This window comes from Homalodisca vitripennis, chromosome 7 (assembly GCF_021130785.1).
Source record: "Homalodisca vitripennis isolate AUS2020 chromosome 7, UT_GWSS_2.1, whole genome shotgun sequence".
NCBI classification, from domain to species: Eukaryota; Metazoa; Arthropoda; class Insecta; order Hemiptera; family Cicadellidae; genus Homalodisca; species Homalodisca vitripennis.
In genome coordinates this window covers 95645329-95660130 of record NC_060213.1, presented here as the reverse complement: position 1 = coordinate 95660130, position 14802 = coordinate 95645329, and the positions used below count along the sequence as shown (strand labels likewise).

The window sequence follows — 14802 nt, the reverse complement described above, 5'->3', positions numbered from 1 at the left end:
TTGCTAATAATTTGTTTAATCACTTTTAGGGGTTTGTAAAGCATTATTTATTGTTTTTTACGTATTCGAGCATAAATTTCTTTTTTAAACTTGTTAAGTATTGAATTAGTTTATTTTTTAAACTAAATGTATTATAGTTTATCTGGTAAGTACCCTTCTTAACAGTGTTTCTTACACCCTAGTTTTTATTCAGTTTAGTTACTTTTAGTTAATTGTATCATTGCATGCAAATCTGTATAATAAAGCATTGTCATTGGTCAAATGAATAAACAAATAAGAAACTAGCATTAAATAAATTATGCTATGTATTGTTACATAAATATGGATACAACATAAATAGATATAAATTTAAATATATCTAAATACATGTGGACAATTAACATAATTTTATTCACAACATTTCGTTTTTATTCCGAACACTCTATACCTATTCATTAATGAGCCTATTAAATGTAAAATATGATCCATGTTTGTCCGCCTCGGCAATTTAAAAACTTAAGGTACAACCTTTATCTGTCTCTTCCATCACGTGCTTCCGTTGCCGTTGTACACACACACAGATATATATATATATATATATATATATATATATATATATAAAATAACACACACATATATATATATATATATATATATATATATTTTAAACGAATATGACATAAAATTAAGATGATATGAAATACTTCAATAGTGAAACAAACTGATGAACATTTACTAACATTCGTGAGGTAGTAATGTAATCTCAGTTAGAATCAATGTTACTGGTATTAACAGTTCTAAATTGGTCCTATTGATTTTTAATTCGATTATATGAATTATAATTAATATAGCCTTTAAAAATAAAAATATCAGAGTGGAATATCTATGTAATACAGTTTATTTTAAAATACGCATACATATTTTCTTTCCTCCGAACATTTTATACGCGAGCACCATACGAGTGACAGTCCAATCAGACACGCTGAGGGGGGCAAGCAAATGGCAATGGTACGTGTCACCACTTACACAGACTTCCAGCAGTGATCGTTCATGTTCACTCCATATATATTGCTGTTATGTACTTCTAAATGTTTAGAACATGCACAGTTACTAGAAGTCAAAATGTAAATACAAAATCCTTGGCCACTATTAAAATAAGTTTCAATGAATATTTTCACATGTGAATTATATTTTCTGAAATATGACGGGAAATATTTTACAAACATACACGACATATTTAGTCAATTTAATTTTGGAAATTTTAATTTTCTTTCTGACAGAATTATGTAATCAATAAAATAATTTTATACACCAATATGTGTTGTTGATAATTAAATTGCATTAATAACCAAATTATACAAATGCTATGTTAAAATAGTTCAGGCATATAATTTAATTTTAACAATATCAATATTTATTATAACTTAGGTGTAAACGTCTTAGCGCCATTAAAATAGATGTACAGAACATTAGGTCCAGATAATTGCATGTATTCTGAATTTTTTGGATGTAGATAATTATTTATAATTGGTATACGAGACAAAATCCCGAGAAAGCATCAGTTAATAACAAGTTATTGAAGTATGTTCTACCGGGACTTTGAATAATATAAGAGTTACAGGTAAAGTTAAATGAGGAAAGTTGTGCCTAATTAAATGACAAACGACATTAATTTTTCACATTAATTTATAGTGATGTTCGCGATCGTTAGTAACAACTTCATTTTTTCCATTTACAGATTGGTTGGTCGTTACATAAAAAAATACTATTCATGCATTTGCTGTATCTAGAGGATATCCGTTAGAGACAAAAAAAAAACAATTCAAAAATTATGTGTTTAATATATTGTATACAAATATGTACAGGATTATTAAAAAACATAAAATATTAAATAACATGTGTTAATATAAATCAATTGAGTTTTGGTTTATTAATTTTAAATTGGTATTCGATGTTTATAGGTAAAATGAAATACAATAAATACCATGCAATACATAATACATAATATAAAACTGGGAATAAAAGTGCGTATATATGTATACATATTCTGATATTCATAATTTCCATTTGAAATAGGTTTCTATTATTTTTGCATTAGCTACTTTCCGTCTTGTCATTAATGTATTCGTATTATTGATTTTACTGACATCAATTACCCTATTTAAAGTAAAATAAGTTAAGTAAGAACGTAATTGGCCGAGGTAGTGCATATAAAGGGTGTTCACAAAAGGCTGTCACAAACACCTGTGGTTATTAGTATTACTTAACAGTTTAAACAAAAACTTCATATAAATATAGGCCGGGAAATTTTTTGTATAGCAGCTAGCTGTTTGTATTAAAACATAATCATCTCTAAAACTAGTAATGCTAAAGAACCCAAATTTATCACATACGTTTACATACATAAAGGAAAATAAAAAAACTGTATTATTAAAAAATATTCACCAGTATTAATACTGGTATGTTATTAATACTGGTGTGTTATTAATATTGGTACGTTTTATCGAAACGGGATCTGTTGGAAATATTTAAGTTCAAATAACAAAATAAACCAAAATTTTTTCTAATTTTCTCTACTGTTTATATATTACTTACTCTGATATGGTGGTTTTCAGAAACTGACCTTAGTTTATCAGTCTTACTTTGGTATTTCCGCTTCATCTCAAATATTAACCCAAATTCTGTGCTAATATCCTTGAAAATCATACAACTAATTCACATCATTGTGACAAATCTTCTATTGACATTTTACCTTCGAAAGAAGTAAAGTTAATATCCCTCCTGCATTTATCCTTCTGGTTATAAGGCGCTAAAGTATTGTTATATGTTTAGCATCTACATCTCTAAAGCCAGGAATAGAAAAACTACCTGATTAGAGTAATGGTTGAAAATGGTTCTACACAAGTGTATATGTGGCAAGGTATGCCTGGTACATTACCTTTAAGTGATTCAATAGGGTCAGCCAGGCAAACGCAAGTGTTATATTCTTAATGGTGGTTTCACTGTTCGTATTTGTAGGCTTATACTTTCTAGCTGTTGAAGTAAGCGTTTAAAGTGTGGTAATTATATGTGTAACGCTATACACAATGATAATCTAAGTACTATTGTCAAGGATTATGAGTCGTATACACTCTTACAAAGATTTACCCAACCGGGTATAGTCTAGTGGGTATGTTGCAAATATTTGCTTATTATTCTATTTATGTTTTACGTTATTTTTTTATCAGGTTGTATTATTGCTATTCGCAATTAAAGTAAGTCGACTGGATAATATTAGAGCAGACGGCATGCAAGTATTCCGATGAGGGCTGATGGGTCTAAATCTTCTATCCACACCCCGCAACCGATAGTGTCGCAGGTTTTACGTGTATGAACAACCAGCAGTTACCCGTGGATTATACGAAAATTATACTGTTTTGAAACTTTATGAGCACTCTTGGTTAGATTAAATTATATTTACAACGCTGTTGTTGAGTTTTCCTTCTTCACAGAGTCATGAAAAAATTATAAAAAAGTGTATATTTCTGGTAATTGTAATTCACTACGATGTTTTTATTTTCTGTGCCTTAGCTGATTTGGCTTTTTTCCTGACCAAGAATATTCATCTACATACACAGCTTTGGGGAACTAACTAATTTAGGTTTTTATACAAGTCGTTAAATGTAAAGTAAAAGTTAGACTAAATTGTCTGTTATATCGGCACTACTAGCAGTTACCCACTGCCTTGCACATATTTTAATAGACGTAGCACGAGTATGACCACTGCTGGTTCGATTTAATTATATTTCCGATGCCAATGTTGTGTTTGAATAATTGTAGCCACGAACAAGAAAATACGGAAAAAAGTTTTATATTTATGGCATTGTAATTTATTTTGTTCTCAGTATGTTTTTGTTTTATACCTGAGTTTGCCATGTTTCCGGATTATGAAAATATATATCACAGATCAGAGAAGCTTACTTAAAAACTTCTCTGTTAAAAGTGAACAAACTAGATTTATATCAGTCTTTAAATTTATAGTAAATGTAATATAGTAGCATAGTCTTTTTGATCCAATACTTAAAATTTGATAACATTTTACATTTAACAGTATAATAAGAACGACACTATGTTTTCAACAGCACAGTATAACATAATTTCATCTAGCACAGGTTTTGCCGACTGCTTCTAAGTGAGACTTCTGTGTCGAATTTTTACTGTCATATGTTTCTGGACATTTTATAAGTTATATCAATACTTACCTAATCGATTAAATATAAACGGCGTGAATATCATGGTTATTCCTTAGAGAATGTACTCACTATAAATTTATTTAAATTTAAAATAATAAGTAGTGTATAAAAAAACAGTGTATGACATTAGACGTGCTGTTGTAGTAATACTTCACAACTTTATAGACAAAAATGGGATTTTTCGCTACTTTAAGGACCAGTGTGGCAAATCCTGGAGGGATTTTAAAATTATTAATATGACTGTTACAGTACTGTACAGTACTCATCCTTAGGACCGTACGTAAGTATGGCCATGTAACATTTCCCATACGTTGAATAGTTTACGTATGAAAACAAGATCAACAAAATAGCGCTTTTTGTGTTTATAGTATTATTAGGGTTACTGATTCATCTAAAGATCTATTTCGATAAACAAACGGATAATTTGGACCATTTTCGTGTGTATTAAAATAAAATTGTTATTTCATTTTTATAACTTATTATAATAAAGCTCCTATTATGGTATTTAAAATGTTCACCTCTATCTTTTTTACTTATTTAGATTAATTACACAGAAACGGACCAACGCGGCATGTTCTTGATAGTACATAATTGAATATACTCTATTTTGCTTTAAAAGCGCTAGATTTGCTAGATAAACGCTGGTTTATGGACGCTATGATGATTTTGGCAAGGATTTAATTTGAAAATGATGAGTTTTATTGACAACAAAGTTTGGTTTATTAAAGTGGTCGCTATGACAAAGTGGCCTCGTTTTCAACAAAAAAAGTTTTAGTAAAACATGTGTGACCTCTACCCTCGTGTTGAGTGGTTCTGAAGACAGTAGCCAAGTAATAGGGTAGCCATTCATTGAGGGCTATGCTTTCTTACAAGTATAAAGGGCTAATAACAGCGTCTTTACATTCAGTGAATGTGGCACAGAATGTGGTGCTCCTGAAAGCGTAGTCTTGGAAATTCCCATCAACACTCTGTAAGATTAAATGACTCACAACTAAGGATAATGAAGAAATGTTAGAGCACCGAATGTAACCTTCCCACCCATTTCATTGTGCTACTAGGGTAAATTTAAAGGTCTCATTGCCAGATATGACTATATGGCAATTGTTTTCAAATTTTGGTTTCCACGTATATTTTAAACCTCTTCTTTAAATCACTTCAACGACATTATCCCACAACGTAATGAAAGATAGTAAACCTATTTCTTGTTTTAAAGCTGGAATACGGGTACTATTTTTTTCTTTTTCAGTGTGGATTTTAATGAACGTAGAAATCTGACTCATAATATACTTTTCTGAGCTTAAAAAACAAACAAAACATTCTGCTCCATAAAACAAATACTAATGGTGAAAAATAATATAAAATTACCAAATTGATGTGTGCGATTGTTTCTTAGGAAATACCCATATTAACTTATATGATTATTGCGTGATTTAAACTAAAAAAAGGGAAGGATTCTGGGTTATAATGCAGTTAGATCTAACTTTATAAATCTATATTTTGGTGAAATTACTTTTACTATACATTTTGTTTTTAGGAATTCATTCATTTAACTGGCCTCGTCAAGAATAGAAGTTATCTACTAAGACGTGTATCTGTTTAAATTTAACATATGCGCAAACAAAGAAAGTTAATAGAAATGTATAATTAAATATCCCTAGCATAAAATATCTTACCTTTAAAATATACAGTAGGTTCTAATCATAGTTTTTACCACTATAACAAAACTTTTTTCTTTATAACAATAATAATGTGTATGGGCATTTCGTAAGCCAAATAAATTTATCTAAGTTAATTTGCTTCTTTCCCTTCACCATTTCCAAGCTATTAAATCAAATTCATTATAATAAACAACACCCTTATATAGGTTATAAATAAATAAATAAATAAATACACACACACACACACACACACACACACACACACACACACACACACACACACACACACACACACACACACACACACACACACACACACACACACACACACACACACACACACACACACACACACACACACACACACACACACACACACACACACACACACACACACACACATTATCATGGCCTTTACCTGATTCAGTTAATATTTACGTGCATATTTATAGATTTATATTTCACAATACAACATATTGAACCAACCGATGTCTTGTACACGCAAATGCACGCCAGACTTCACGTCAGCGTGGGAGACTTCGCACCATACGACGAGTTTAATACCATACGCCAACTATAATTAACTCATTTGAAATATATCGTTTATACAGACACTTACTGAGACAGAAATCTACTTTGGTCAAATGGTAGGAGAGTTTTTCCAAAACTGTCAGTTAAGTAAACTTCGCAATGGCTTATTCTAAATATGTTTAGAACAACAATAGATTTACGGTAACATAAGGTAAAAACTTCAACAATCCTACACATTATTTTTTTAAGTAAACGCAAATCTTGCAATATATATACATCACAACCGAGTGACATATATTATATATTCTAACTAAATGAAATGGCAATAATAGTGCGAGTGACATGAAATGAACTTTATTAACTAGCTGGATGATTTTAATTCCCCTTACATAAATGAAAGACAGCTGGTCCGCTTCCTGCTCTAGATTCCACATATACGTCCAACACTCATGAACTCTGTACTATCGTTTAATTTTATTGTGAATTAATTTAGTCTCTGGTTGTCTTGTTGCTAACGTTATTTTCCTATATTTTATATTCTATAAATTGGCATGCACAATTTGTCCGGATTACAGTTATGTATAAAGAAACTTCCATAAACAACTTCATGCCTATGGGACAGTTCCATTTCGAAACACATACCATTAATTGTGTATGGTAAAGTTTTATTTCTTTTTACGTTTTAGTTGTAAGAAAATACACGTTAAGTGACCAAAAATTTAAATTGGTTTTTATTTTAAACTTTATTTTAAAAATAGACCGTAATATTTAATTAAAAAACATAATTTTTACGTAATAAAACTAAATTAAACAGCCACTTTAAATGAAGAAACTGTTTTTATTTTCCCTAAGATATAAGATGTTTTGTTAAATGTTGAAACCATATTAAAAAATTAATGTTTTCCACAATCCTGCGTATCAAACATTATTGTTGGTAGAATCGAAATCCTTATAAATAATAGGCATAGTAACGTCACGTAACATTGCAGTTAAGGCTCGCGAGCGCAGAGGTCAAACTTGCACCCCTTGAAACCACAAAGCGTTACGTCAGCGAATACGTACGCATAGATCGCGCCGTTGGGCTTACAAACTACTATCGAAGACTTACTAGCGCAAGCATCATCCTGCATAGCATCATCTTGGTGCGGGATGTCTCTGCACACAGACAGCTTAGGGTAACTAAGTTAGATTGCAAGAGCTGATGGATATTCTGCACTGGTATAGAACAAACTCCACAAAGGTAAGCCCCTCTGATTCTGCCAGTTTCAAAATTTATCGGCGTTCAGATCAATGATTGGTGTGATTAGATAGTCCTTTGGACTTGATCATTTTCTCACGACTCCCTTCTGAACTTAGATCTGTAACTGCAAGAGTTTCCTAGAATCATACTCAGCTCGAGATAAGAAAAATTCCATTGCCAATATTTCTAAATCTTCGAATATATATTCAACCCGAAGCGTATATTTTAGTAACTGCATATTATTACACTGTTGCTCAGTTCTGAACTATGTTGTAAATGTTAAGAACCAGGTGGTCTCTAAATCATCGATATGTTAAAATATGTTAACTTAATATACTGAAATTGAAAGTGAGTTAATATAAACTAACTGCCATACATTAGATCTATTCTCCGACCTTGTATTTTTTACCATGAATCCCAAGGAGCATAAAAAGCTTTTTATTTCGAAGCTTAGTATGAAAATAACATTGAACTTAAACTAAAATATTATAAATCTATTTCAAATCTTGTTAAGTAATTTTATCACCTGTGTTCATACGTTACATATCATATTATTAATATTCACAATACAGGCTAAAGTAACTACCAATTAGCCGACAGAAATCATGCCTTCTAATAGAATGTTGTTTATCATTCAGACGGAGAGATCATTCATTTATTTAGTTTATAAGAAAATGGACGCGAAACATTTAAAACTTTATCGCTAAACGCTCGGTCAACACTTTTTAAATGTTAAAAACAAATTTTATTAGTAAAAACAGCTCTTTACTTTGCTTGTCTCGCGTTTTTAATAGTGGTATTTACATATAATATTAATCAATTAGCACTTTAATATTAATCACACAGTATAGTATATTCCCATCACAGTAAGATTGTCACTCACACGGTAGTAATTTAAACACAGAAAAAACACAGTGATACTGGTAGGGTTTACTAATTTGATTACGTTTCGTGCCTGGCCTGTAGAAGTACTGGGTAAATTCTGTGCCGTGTGTTTTATATGTTTCCAACCCAAATACATTAAACCATAAATTGCTGTATTTATAAAGCTTAATGCAATTGACCACTTCAGGTAATTCTAAGGTTCAATATCACTCCACTTCATATCTGTTTTATGCTACATATGAATTAGGAAACTGTTTCACACAAAATCATTATGGATGTAGTTAGATACAATGGTTGGCTGAGCGTTAGTGAAGAGTGAGTTTGTATTTGAGCAAAATTGAATTCTATGATGCTACATGAGACCACTCATTTTCGCCCCATGGTTATCAAGAACTGACTCCGTGAAATTTGCTGAGCGTTAGCGATGATTTTGCCATGTGTCTTTTGAGTAACTGTGGTGAAAAAAAAAATTAATTATTAACAAATATTACAATTATATAACATTTAAATATCAAACATATTACCGCGCGTAGCGTTTTTATCCACAAGTTATCTTGAGATATATGTAATAACTGTACATGTTATTATTTAATTTATACAACTTTAATATTTTTTATATAAATTATTAATTGGTTAGTTGAAAACATTGTTTCAATAATTTTTTACAGTATTTTTATTTTGAGTGTATTAAACGCGTAATGTACTTATTATTAGAATTGATAGAAGAAAATATAATTTATGTATTAATAATAACTGATGAGGAAAAGATATTTTTATTGTATAATTTTAGTGGATCTTCACAAAAATTAAACGGGTAGCAAAAATGTGTTGCCGTGACCAGGATTCGAACCTGGGTTATTGCGGCCACAACGCAATGTCCTGACCACTAGACTATCACGGCTGTCTGAACAGGACATTGTACAGGACAGTTATCCTGGCCAGGAGTGGGAAAGGTGTGAAAGTGATTGGTTATAGCAGACCTCATTTAGAGCCGGAGGTCGGCAGTGTCTACGTCACACTTAGCACGAGTCCTCGTGTAGACGTTAAATATGGCATTAAATTTTGACGGTTGCAGTAAGTTATCATCTGAACTATAAGAACGCCGGAAATTTTACAATGCTCATATTTCCACTCGGATTCAGGATCATAACAATTTCTTCAATTTCTCTTAACAAATCGAAATTAATCAGACATCACACCTGTTAATGAAGAAGATTGTGTAGATCAGTTTAAATGTGACACCAGACCTAGGTAAAGTTGAGTCCAAAATAAACTTCTTATAACGTCTAGCTTTAGTTACTTAACTGGTGAAGGATATCATTTGAGGGCTGGAAAAAATTCACATCTGTTATAAGTCTATCTTTCTGTGTATAACTGGCTGCAGTGCATGTGGCTTTATTTCTAAACAGGCAGTATAAATTTATGATGCTTTCGTCACTCAATTAAATTTGGCTGAGCGTTAACGAATATGTTTACATTGATTTTAGCGGAACGCATGAAAACAAGAAATTCGCGGAGTAAAATAATTTTATACTCCAAATGAGTATAATATAATGACATAATAACACATACACTCTAATTGTCCATAAGATATATCGAGACAGATTGTATTGATACATTTTAAATTTGGTATGTAACTGGATTAACATAAACTGAATTTGGTACATAAACATTAATGAGTCAACATTAAGGTACGTCAATATAAATTATGAGTCCAATGGGATTTGTCTGACCGTCCTTGAAGACTGTCACTCAAAAGCTAGCAAAGTACTTTTTTCCTTCCGTAGGTGGATATAAATGTCTTTTCTGCACGTTAGTTTGCGTACAAAACATAAAAAAATTAGATGAGCTGTATGAATTTTCGCAAAGGAGAACATATACCTTGAGAAAGTTTAGATTGAAACATTTACATTTTATCTCTAACAATGCCAACGTAATGATGTGACACGAACGTTACTTTTTTTGATTGTTTGATACCACGCATCGCTCGCACAGTCATATAATTAAGGTTTTTTTAATAATCTTTAGTTCTCCTATGAATATTACAAAACAGCCTACATGTTACCTCTGCAAAGCATGTTTATACTTTTAAAACTCTTGATTTAGATTTAGACGCAACGGAAGTGACTAAGTATATGAAAACTCCCGTAATTACTATTATGAAACACCATATGTGTCGTAATGTGTGTTTATTGGCCGTTAAAAGATCATCCTGCAAAGCATTAGAATGACATGTTTCTCCTTTCTGTTCGATCCAATAATGGTTAAGCCGTTTTCACTTCTAAAATACCTCTCTTCACTTGGAAATGAGTTGTGCATATCATCTGTGAGCTAGAACTACATTACTGTGGTATTTGTACCAATATTTTATTATCTACTACTTATTTATCATATAGATATTGAAATGTATTATAATATGTCTTATGCATGCCTGCCTTATTGAAGCTGGGCCTGCAAGATAAGCGTAATTGAAAGCCTAAAATGTAATATGAGAACAAGTTTAGTTAAAATACTAATTATAATTAGTTAAAAATTTATCAGGCATTAAAGATTTATATTGGAAATATTTTCTAACTGACAGATAAAAGTACTTACCGGAAAACCGTGATGATAGGCAATCAGTTAATAGCTCCGGAATGAGTGCCTGTCACGTCGGCTGCAACAGGCAAATTTGATCTGCTGATGTCTATTAATAATTCAGCCAACTGTGAAATGATGATATTTCACCTGCCATAGGATTACTTTGTACTTTCAAGTTTTTAAAATATTGTAATGTGTATTATTATACACATGTTATACGTAATATAGTGCTAACAATGAGAATTGTTTATTGTGTAGAAGGTTAATGGCATTTTGTGATTTTACAGTCTAAGTAGAATCGATCCTGTATCATCATTATACGTTACAAAAATTATAACACTACATTTCAAGACTTCAAATCCACCATATTTATCAGGTGTAATAGCCGCCATTAAGACCCTTACCAAAGTTACTAACAAAGATAGACCACCATTTCGGGTTTGGCGTGTTGCTTGTGCTCTTGGCTCCGATGTATTTTATGATTATACCAATGATTAAAAATAAATATGAACCAATTTAATAGCTCATACGAGGCACGTCCAGAAAGTAAGTGTACTGGTACTGTCACAGCTGTAGGGAATACTGAACTATTTATATAATACAATAGAATATTGAACTATAGGCGATTCCCGTATCAATTGAACTATTTTAGGTCTTTGTGGAGAAATCTTGAAGGGAGACTAAAGAAAAGTCTTTAACTTTTCAGTTAACACACTTGTGATGTGAGCTTCTGGAAAATTGTAAGATCATATCAGATACAGCTTTGGTAAACTAGAAGTTTTGCTTCAATAAGACTAGAATAAACTCTGTCTTAGACGCCTTTAGGTCTATATGAGCATTCTAAATAATATTCTCACCCAAATCGATGATGTTCAGGGAGATCCCCATCCTCTTTCTGTCTGCTCTTTAGCAGCATAGCTCTAACATTGATCACGATTTTCAATTAACTAGAATTAATTTCTATTATTGATTTATAAATTACATTACCTCATATATTGACATTCTGGTTCAGAGCAGATGTCCTTTTAACACTTCTTCAAAAATAAAGGAGTAATAAAAAGCAATATAAAGTCTGTTTAAAAATAAGCTTTAACAACTCAGGACAGTTTTGATACAAAATTAACGTCTATATAAACTGGAAAATTACACAGAATTAACCCAACTCAAGTTAATAATGGAAATCTCGCTCTTTATTAATTCACTTTATAGTATGAAGCAATACCAAGTAACGCTCAAGTTTTCCGCGGAAACAGAGAATGTCTCCCCTCTTGTTGAAACTTTAAATTGGCCATTCTTTCCAGGTATATTAAATGTAAGTGATTGAATTTGCTCAGTGTATTAACTCTCTCGAGTACCAAAACCTGCATAATTTATGTGATTGAGTTAGGTGTCTAAAAACATGTGGAATTTACCTATTAAAAAAATTAATATTTTAATGAAGCCTTACTACAATTGTATTTAAGCACGGTTAGAGTATGATTTTGCTTAAAGCGTAGGGACTCGAGCTCATTATCTCAATAATTACAACCTTACTCCGACTTGATACTACTTCTAACGTTTAAAAGACTTCTCACAGAACAGTAATAAGGAAACTGTGCATAAACAGCGTTGCGTTCCTTTGGGTAACTGAGAGAACACAAATTAATCCAGTAAATATTTCAGCCACACTAGACTGTATTTTTTAATAAAATTTTCAATATTTCATCGTAGTGTTACTTATTATGCTATGCCACCCTGCTGGTTTCACGTAACCTATGGGGAAGTATTTGCCGCAGGTTATTTGTGAATGTTATTGAATGAGTAACTTTGTCGTTTAGAACAATTCACTATTCTATGCATACATAGGGTACAGTTAAAACTAGTCTGTCAGGAAACTGACAGTTTACCATGCTGTGGTAAGCTTCTCTTGTAGAACTCATGTCATAAACTGAACGAAAATCATCATGCAGGAGATCACGAAGCTGCATGCCTGCAGACAGACAAATTTTTAGTCAAAGTACAACACAAATATGATAATTTAGCCTCTAGAATTGCGTAAAGAATATTTAGATAGTAAGTACTTATAATAAAATAACCGTCGAGAAATATTCAGACAGCTATAAGATAAAACTTTGAAACTTATAAACTTACATCAGCAACCAGGTAGTTGTTAACAGAAACTAACTCCAAAACTGTGAAATCTACTGGAGTGTGAACCAGCTCCAGCATTACAATTTCCAGCTGAAAAACAGTTTACGTGTAATTTAGTCAAGATATGATAATGTTCTTTTTGAATGTAAACTCATTATTATTAACTACTAAAATATAAATATTTGATATATAAACAAAATGAATATTAACCATACAGCTTAACACGTTCAAAACACATTGCTAGATAATGGTTTTTAAGTGAAATATTGTTTTATTGACGTTGCATCGGTAAACTAATTCCAAAATTTCACTTGAATACAGCTGAAATCTTTTTGGTTAAATTAAATTAATGGAAGTTCACACCCATTACCAATAAAATCTGATAGGTTATCGGCTTACAGAAAATAATTTATCTATAAAACGCATTCAGAAGAAGAAATATTATTATCTTTCCATGATTTTAATTTAAATAATTAACATATAAAGTATAAAATCATTAATATAACAAGCGGCCATAAGATTTTATGGATTTTATTAATGTTCCTAACTTACAAAATTGATAAATACGGATATTTATTTGATATTATAACAATAGAAATTAGTGAATTCTGTAATAACAGTTTTGTTATTTAAATTAGTTGGACCATATTTTTGATCCAGGCCAACACTGGATATTTACACAATATATTTTAAAACTAAATGAGAAAATAGAGAAATAATACTCTGACTTTTAAGGTAAGGAAGAAGAAACAGATAATAAGACAGAAAATAAGAAAAACAGAGGATAGTATAAAAATAAGAATTTTCATAATAGTGCACCCTCTTTTTATTATTTTATTTACGAATTTGACTATCTAAATTTTGTTATTCAATACATATAATGCAGAGATAACTTAATTTTTAAACGTAATTAAATATACTCTATTGCACTTTTAATTTTAAACTGTAAGTTTTTGGGTTTTTTAGTGCTAACTGGTTTTTATAGTACCTATTTATGTTAATTGTTGTGTTAAGGTATGATTTTATTTTATTATTTATACTTTATTAGCCTTCGTTTAAAGCTATTTCCAGATATTTGTTACTCGTAATAATCAATGAAACAGCTTATCAGAAACAATTTAATAAAGACTGTAGTGTAGTCAATACCTTAAATAAATTCCTTTTTACATACACATATTCCTGTTTAAACAAATCTTTCAATTTTGCTACAGATTGCTCTTATATGTTATACTATGAAAAAAAAAAATACTTAACGAATAAAATTTTCCTTATTCTCTCCCAATCGACATTAAAAATATCATAGAGTTGCTACAAAACACATCGCAGTGTTTTATTTACTTTAAAAATAATAAATTTGGACAATTTCTTAACCTCATAACGTAATTGACGTCATAACAAAACATGTACTGGATAAAGTAATAAAATTAAATATAACAAGACCTTAGTTATTATTATTAACAAAACACCGCCACTCACGCCTTCCCACCACGCGCCAACTAATCCTTAAACTTCGACCAATTAGTGCGGTTTCCCTTGCTTTTAACGTTGTAAGGGCAGAGTGTCTGGC

The 14802-nt window shown here is 31.0% G+C and overlaps 1 non-coding gene across 1 annotated transcript; it reads right to left on the bottom strand.

Annotated features, from left to right (window-relative positions):
* Positions 1-9354: 9354 nt before the first annotated feature.
* On the bottom strand, positions 9355-9426 carry Trnah-gug. Its single transcript has one exon. It is a non-coding gene; the product is annotated as a tRNA-His (tRNA).
* Between the last annotated feature and the right edge of the window lie 5376 nt (positions 9427-14802).